This window comes from Egretta garzetta, unplaced genomic scaffold (assembly GCF_000687185.1).
Source record: "Egretta garzetta isolate BGI_Z169 unplaced genomic scaffold, ASM68718v1 scaffold52, whole genome shotgun sequence".
Lineage (NCBI taxonomy): Eukaryota > Metazoa > Chordata > Aves > Pelecaniformes > Ardeidae > Egretta > Egretta garzetta.
Genome location: NW_009258753.1, coordinates 83,605 through 91,021, shown reverse-complemented (window position 1 = coordinate 91,021; position 7,417 = coordinate 83,605). Strand labels below are relative to the sequence as shown.

General features: G+C 48.2%; 1 long non-coding RNA gene across 3 annotated transcripts in view; it reads right to left on the bottom strand.

Annotated features, from left to right (window-relative positions):
- Window positions 1-1,645: 1,645 nt before the first annotated feature.
- The window catches only part of LOC118451692, a 6,169-nt gene continuing 397 nt past the window's right edge, over window positions 1,646-7,417 (bottom strand). For 2 of the 3 annotated variants that reach the window (XR_004841212.1, XR_004841211.1), the window contains exons 2-3: window positions 5,408-5,622; window positions 1,646-5,237 (exon numbers count right to left, since the gene is read on the bottom strand). This is a non-coding gene — a long non-coding RNA (uncharacterized LOC118451692). Of the gene's footprint in view, window positions 5,238-5,407; window positions 6,883-7,417 lie in introns of those variants that run through there. The other variant, XR_004841213.1, reaches the window with a different exon arrangement.

Genomic DNA, 7,417 nt, shown 5'->3' with positions numbered 1-7,417 from the left:
AGAATGAAGGGATTTATGGCTACGAGCTCGCTGGAAGCAACCAGCGGCCGAAAGCTGCGGGCCTATCAGCATCAGCATCTAACATGGGTTTGGTATGACAGCGCATTGTGTTAGTGGGAAGTTGGCATCGGTCGCTGGAGACATCACGGCGGAAGGCAGTGCCCTCAAACGGCTGGAAAACCGATTTGCGTATGTGTTCCCAGGGACGTAATCAAATCAGCCAGCGGCATAAGGAATAAGCAAATATTCCAGGTTTGCACACAGTCGGAAACAAAACCTGTTGCAACTTCAAGGTTTTGAGGGGGTTTTTTCTTCCCAAAAAAGGTATTTTTGGATTGAAAATGTTGCAGGCTGCTGCAGTAGGGCATTTTATATTCCCTTAAAGATGTGTCTGTATCTAAGGGGAACGTTTCAGGGGAGCTCGTGCAAGGGCTCAGGCTGTCGCCCTTCCTTCCTGTCAGAAACCATCCCTGCGCATCTGTTATGGCCACAAAGTCCATTTTCAGTGATTTATCCGCCTCTCCAGCCACCGTCTCCCCCCTCTTTGCCTCTTTCCTCCCCTCTGACCTCTCTCCAGCTTTTTTTTCTCAGATTATCAAGGTTTTGTGGACGTTTCCTGCTGCTCCTCACAGTACAAGCAGCGCTGCCTATGGTGACGAACGAGATGGGCGGCACGGGAAGGAGGGAGCAGCAGAGATGAATCCCATGGGAGGAAGCTGAGAACAAGAAGCCTGGCTTTGTGGGGGGTGCCATCAGGTACGTCTGCCTTCCATCCTCAGCAAAACCGCGGTGTCGGCACCCCAAAACCCTCCTTTGTCACCTTTTAGCCTCAAACTGGGGGGTGGTGGGCTCCGCTTCATCCCCAGGAGCGCTGCGCATCAGTGCATCACCCCAAATTATGCAATTTCCTTCCCCAGCTGATTTTTGGTGGCTGCGCCCCTCACCGGAGCAGCTCTGCTGGCACTGCCTCTCCCATGGTTGTGCCACCACTGTCACGAAAGCGCCGGGGCTCAGTGGCAGGCGCTGCAGAAGAGGTGCGGGGTGACAGTGAGGTGTGGGTGATGGGGCCCGAGGTAATGCTGTGACGGTGCCGGGGGGTGGGGGTGGGTGCCTGTGGGGTGACACAGACCCATGTGGGGCACATGGTGAGGGTGTGGGGTACGGGGTACCCTGTTGTGGGGCACAAGGGGCCGCAGGTGCCCTTTGGGGGCCATCCGAGACCCGTCCGGTGACCCCGCCACCCGTGGAGAAGGGGACAGTGCCACCAGGAGCTGTTATTTCCCAGGGTGGAATAACTCCCTGCAATGAAAGTTGCAGCAGGGGAAATTTGGATGGCTCTGAATGGGCAGAAAGAAAAAAAAAGGAAATTCAAGTAGCTCTTTATTTCTTTGTGGGCTTTATTCCCCCAAGCAAGGACGGCTACTAGAAGCCACCTGGTGGCTCCAGTCCGAGGACATGTCCTGGTTTGTGCACCCTCAGCTGCTGACAGAAGAAAGGGCTTTGCAGATTTATTTTTTTTTCCACTGCGAGGTGTTTTTTTCCCCCTCTCTAAACCACAGGTGTACTGTTAGGAATACGCCGCTCTTTGGGAAGCAGTGGATAAGCCCAGGCAATGCCTTCCATAGGCAGTGGTGGCCGTAAGTAAATATTTCTGATTTAGGTCCCCTTGCGTTTTGTATCATACCCTTTGGGGGTCTTTTAAAACCCAGTTTCAGTGGAAAAAAAATCACAAAAATAAGAAAGCAAGTGTACCCAACGAGTGGTTTATTGTTACAAAGCCAGCATTTTTTTTGGTGGCGTTTTATGCTGCTTTCACCAGCGTTGCCCATAAACTGGTTCTGGTCTAGCTGGCTACCGGGGATGGCCAATGCAACTGTTCTTCCCAAGGTCTCTTTCAAGCACCCCATCGGTTTTTGCATGGCAGAGGAAATGCTGCGGGCCCGGGCAGGCGTGCTCTCCGCCAAGCTTGCAGCCAACATCCCGATCACAGCGTAGCACCGCAGGCTCCTGCCTTCATTAGTTTTGTCTTGGCAAGGCTTTCCAATTTTCCCTGCCAGGGAGTCTGCTGAACATCTCCCGCTGCTGCCTGGCGAGCAATTCGGCAAGCTCGGTCCCTGCCACACCTTTGCAGGGAAATCCGCGCCTCTCTTCCCGAGAGCTCGCTCTTCCAATAAACCACGCCGGGTTGATCCGAGGACGGTCCCGGTTCAGGCTGCGACAGCCGTAGGTGCGAGGTTTTGCTGGTCCTTCGCTGACTCCGGGGAGAGGACCTGCCATCTCGGATCGATACCTAGAAACCTCTTTAGTTCCTGATAAGGAGCCAAGAGAAAATACATCTATTCAAGCTTTCCACAGAGGTTTTTCCTATTAAACATTTTAATGGTGGTAAGGAATCTGTAAATAGAAATTTATCACCGAAGTGATGCGTACATGGATATATAAACCTGTGTCTCCGTATACAGGGATAGAAAGGGGTTGTAGTTACCAGATAGTTGTTTCCATTCTAAAACTTAGGATAATAATCAACTTCTTAGTTAGCAAGTACAAAACTAACTAGCTTAACTAGCTCGCTGTTCTCTGATTTTGCTGCAAGCCTTGGGGTACGTGGTACCACTCCCAGCAGGAGTGATGCGAGACTTCCACGATAACACACGGCTGCCCTTCTGATTTTGTTTCCTCGTATTGAATAATGAGGAAACCTTAAAAATACGAAAGACGTAAACAAAAGCCGCTCAGCATTTGTTTTAACATTGCAACTTAAACCCCGGACGCACTTTTTTGGGTCATTTTGGACAAGCCACAGGATGATTTTTACAGCGGGTGTCAGTCTCCCTGACGCTCTTGAAGGCACACAGCGCGTGCTGTCCTTGGGAAGCTCTCGGGTGGAAAGATTTATTGTCCACGGCCACGCGGGAGGTTCCACCTTATCCCAGGGCCGTGAAGTTCTGCACTGCAGTGCCACAAATGCAGGCAATTCGGTTAAAAATAACCTGCTGCTAACAAATGAGCAAATAAGACATCCAGGTGTATGCAAAGGGTTCCTGGCAGGCGGCTCTTCTGGGTACTGAAATGGCAAACGATGGGCCATCTTTAACAGTAGCTACAAAATCAGATTTTTTTAATGTAAATATATGTATATATACATATATATTGCTCCCTTTTACTTTGGTTAATGTCTTTTTAGTTGGAAAGTTCGCTTCACAGACATGATGTTTTGAATCCTTTAATTTTCTCCTTCACCTCAGGGTGAAGTCCACAAGTCTGGCTGCTTTACCCAGCGGGGATTAAGGAAACCGTGACCGGCTTCGGTGTTCCCAGCAGAAGAACACCTGCAGAGCCTGAGTATGTCCTCAGCAATTCTCAGCTTTTCCATAAGACATGAAAAAAAAAAACACAACAGGGACTTCACTTACCTTATTCTGCTTAAAAATTCCTGGAAAGTTTCCTACCAGTGATCTCCTAAAATCTGGGTTCTCGCTGCCTGGGCCAGGCACTTGGAACTGGAGCGTACCCAGCACTCCCGACCGCAGCAATATAATAACCAGAGTTATTGTATCATTATCACTCCACGTTAATATTACATTCCGGTATAGAGGAGACAGTAAAGCAAGGCAAAGCTTGCAGGAGGTCAAATGAAGAGCTGGGTGTGCTGCAGTAGGTAGAAACGTTCATGGGTGAGTCGCAATTTAGGGCTGACCGTGAAAAGAATCGAGTACCAGACTGTAAGCAAATACGTTAATTATTACTCTTAATGTTTATGTTAATTAATACTGTGCTGTGTCTGCTATGTCAGGGTACGTGCGCTCCATTTTCGATCGCCCTTGCGCTCCCTGGGTAGCCCACCTCACAGCAAACTCTCCCTTAACCAAGTCGTGCGGCAGCAATCATCGCAGCCTTGGAGGAGGCACGGCCTCTGCCGATCCCTGCCACGTCTAGCACCGCGGGATAAAAATCTGAATTTGAATTGGGCAGTGGAGCACGGAAGCCGTCCCAGCCTGCTTCAACCCAAGGGGTGCCTCCCTCCGGCCCCTTCTTCCTTCTCAGAGCGGGAGGTGGCCGTGCAGGAGAGCACAGCCACCCTGGCAGCGTGGAAGCTCCCCGTTTTGGAATTTCAGTAGGACTTAAAAGTCAAGCACGTGCTTTGCCCGCTCCCCATTAGGCCCCTGCCGCTGTCACCGAAAATCGGGAATAAAACTCCTTAACGCTTGGGCATGTCAACAAGCAGGCGTTACTTTATTCGGCGCCGGCTGCACGGGGGAATCTCTCCGCCTAGCATGCCCACCGTATATTGTAACACCTTCTGCTTATATCAGTCTCACATATACATATGCATCACTTTTCTTGGAAAAACGATACATATACATTACATTTCCCAGAACCCAGATTATAACAGTTGCACAGTAATTGTGCCCGCAGCTCGAGTCCCTTAGAGGGTCTCCGGTGGTCCCTGGTGGTTCCTAAGAGAAGAACTCTCCTTGAATTTTCCTTGAACTCTGGATTCCTTTCCCTTACATGGTCACGAGTTGGCTCATCGTCTTGTCTGTTGTAACGCTTGGCCTCCTTATCCGGTTTCAACTGGTTTTAGCACTTTTTGCAAGATGTGGGTTTTGCGCAGCAAACATTTTGCTCAGTCCGAAGGTCGCCTTGGAACAATCTTGTAACAATTCCCCACTTTGAGACTCCCAAGACTTTATAATGCTCTTTTTACTTTCTTGAGCACAATATCTATCCTCAGGGAGGCGTGGGTTACACCTTTGTCCATTACCAGTCCATTTGACACATAATTCTGCCCAACCTGAGGGGATTACTCTCCAGGGGAATCCTGATCCTCCAGTCATTATTTATGAACACACCCAACAATCAGTCACGTTCACTGTTTTTGCAAAGCTTATTTTCAAATCCTCGGATGTGTTCTGGTGTGCGACCCCCACCATTATGGCTCCTCCTCCTGACGTAGCCCACCCCAAGGCACACAACATAAAAAATATTATCATTTTCTCATCAGTCTTATCTGTAGATCTCCCATCGGCTGTACTTTCCACTGGGGTTCCTCCGGCACTGGGGCTGGTTTATTTGGGTAAAATGTACCCATAAGGTTATCCCGTCAACCTTCACCACCGTATGTATAGTCAGTAGAACTTGGAAGGGTCCTTTCCACCTCTCCTTGAGAGGTTCATCACTCCACGTCCAGACATAGACCCATGGATGCCAGGGGTGCACTTGAACATCTAAGGACCCTGGAGAGGCCAAAACAATAAATGTGCAAAGATAAATGTGCAAGGATGAACGCACCCTCCACAGAGAGGTAACATATTCTCTTAAATTATGGTTTCCCCACTATGCGGCTTTTTCTGGGAATGACTGTGACTTGGTACGGTCTCTCATATAAGATTTCCTATGGACTTACCTTATCCTTGGAGTTTGGTTGAATCCTCCGAGTTCGTGCTTCTTTTTAGGGTTTACCGTTTTCAAACACCTCTGCCCAATACTACATGCCGAACAGCATCTCCTTATTTTTTCCTGCTCCTTCTTTTCACTTCTCTTTTCTTTTTCTAAAGATAAAATCAGGGGATCTTGTGGTGGAATATTAATACCGCAATCTCTCTGCCACTCTGGATGATTCTGCAAAGTGAAAAACATCTGCCTACGTAACCTCATCCCATTTTCCTTCTCTCCGCAAGAACAACATTAACTGTAACACAGTTATAATCCAAAGATCCATTAAAGGGCCATTTCTCACCATCTTCTTGTTTGTACAGAGGCCACCACTGGTTACAATATTTGATTAGTGTTTTCTTATTCACATTCCCACCTGGTTGTCCCCCTGTATCTTTCCAGTGTGCTAGGACACATCCTAGGGGGCTTTTCTTTACAATACCACCACTTTGCTGTCCCCCCATCCTTCCTTATTGATTCTGTATCTTCATTAATTCTCCCACAGACTGTCTTAATAACCTCGACTTGTCGCCCTTTATTTTCCCACTCTGACCATGTTCCACAATTTTCACAGTGAAGATCCCATCCAAACGCTACCCATACTCACTTAACAGTCGTATCCTGTCTCAGTTACTCATTCATTCACCAGTCACACCAGACTGGCTCATTCATAGTTAATTATCAATTTTACAATGCCTGACGGGTATATCCAAATTCAATGTCAACAAGCCAGTATCCGAGTTCAGTATCAATAAATTGGTATTGCCAAAAGTACAAAACTTATGCAGGTTACATAAATGTACCAATACCAAAAGCACGTTATTGCAAAAGTACAAAGCTTAACCTGCACCCATACCAACCTAACAACCAAAATACACTACCTGCAAATATTTTTGTTACCTTTTCCAGGTCCTCCTTAGATGTCCCTGCCAACTCCTTCCAGGACCTTAAATCCGTTACTGAAAACAGAACCTTAATGGTGACCCGCCCGTGATTCCCAATTGCTTGCCGGAGAGGGGCTTGCAGTGCCTCCCCCCTTTCTGCATCACCGTGTCCCGTTCCCCTTCTAGTTCTCCCCATAATGGGGGCTAAAATCTCCTTTTTCCTCTGAACTTGACTCATCCTCCCGCTTTCTCCTACCCCTTTCTTGCCATGGCGACTCCGGTCTTCTTTGCTCTGGGGCCACCAATAATTCTACGTCCTCCTCCTCTGACCTCCTGTACTTAAAGCGACGCTTCCCAATACTACATGCCGAACATCACCTCTTAGGCTTTCTCCCTTCATCCTTTTCTAAAGCTAAAACCGTGGCGTCACTTGGCACTAAACAGCAATCCATTTCACAACGTAAAGAACAAATCAACACAGGGTACTTTTCACAAGGAGTCACGTGGAGAGGGCAAGGGGGAATGGACACAAGTTGCTCTTGGGGAGATTCCGACTGGACACGAGAGGGAAATTTTTCACCATGACAACAGTCAACCATTGGAATAATCTCCCCAGGGGAGGGGTTGACCTTGCTCTTTTGAGATGCAGCTGGCCAGGGCGCTGGGCCATCTTGCCTAGACTGGGCTCTTGCCTAGAAAGGTTGGACTAGATGATCCTTGAGGTCCCTTCCAACCCAGAATTCGATGATTCTATGATACTTCATGCCGTTTCCCTTCGCGATGGCGAAACATTACAGTTGCAGTTTGGTGTTACACTTCAGAGTTCTGTTCTTTGGCCATTTCTCTTGATCTTCCAAAGTATACACTGGCCACCACTGATTACAATATTTGATTAACTGTTTCCTTGTGAGGGAGTCAACCCTCCCCGGTCCTTCCAATGGTTCAATAAACATCCCAAAGGGGATTTCTTCAGAATTTTTCCCTCGGAGGATTGACCAGATCCCATATTACAATAGAATAACCCTCGGGATCGATCGCCCCTCGGAGGATTGACCAGATCCCATATTACGATAGAATAACCCTCGGGATCGATCGCC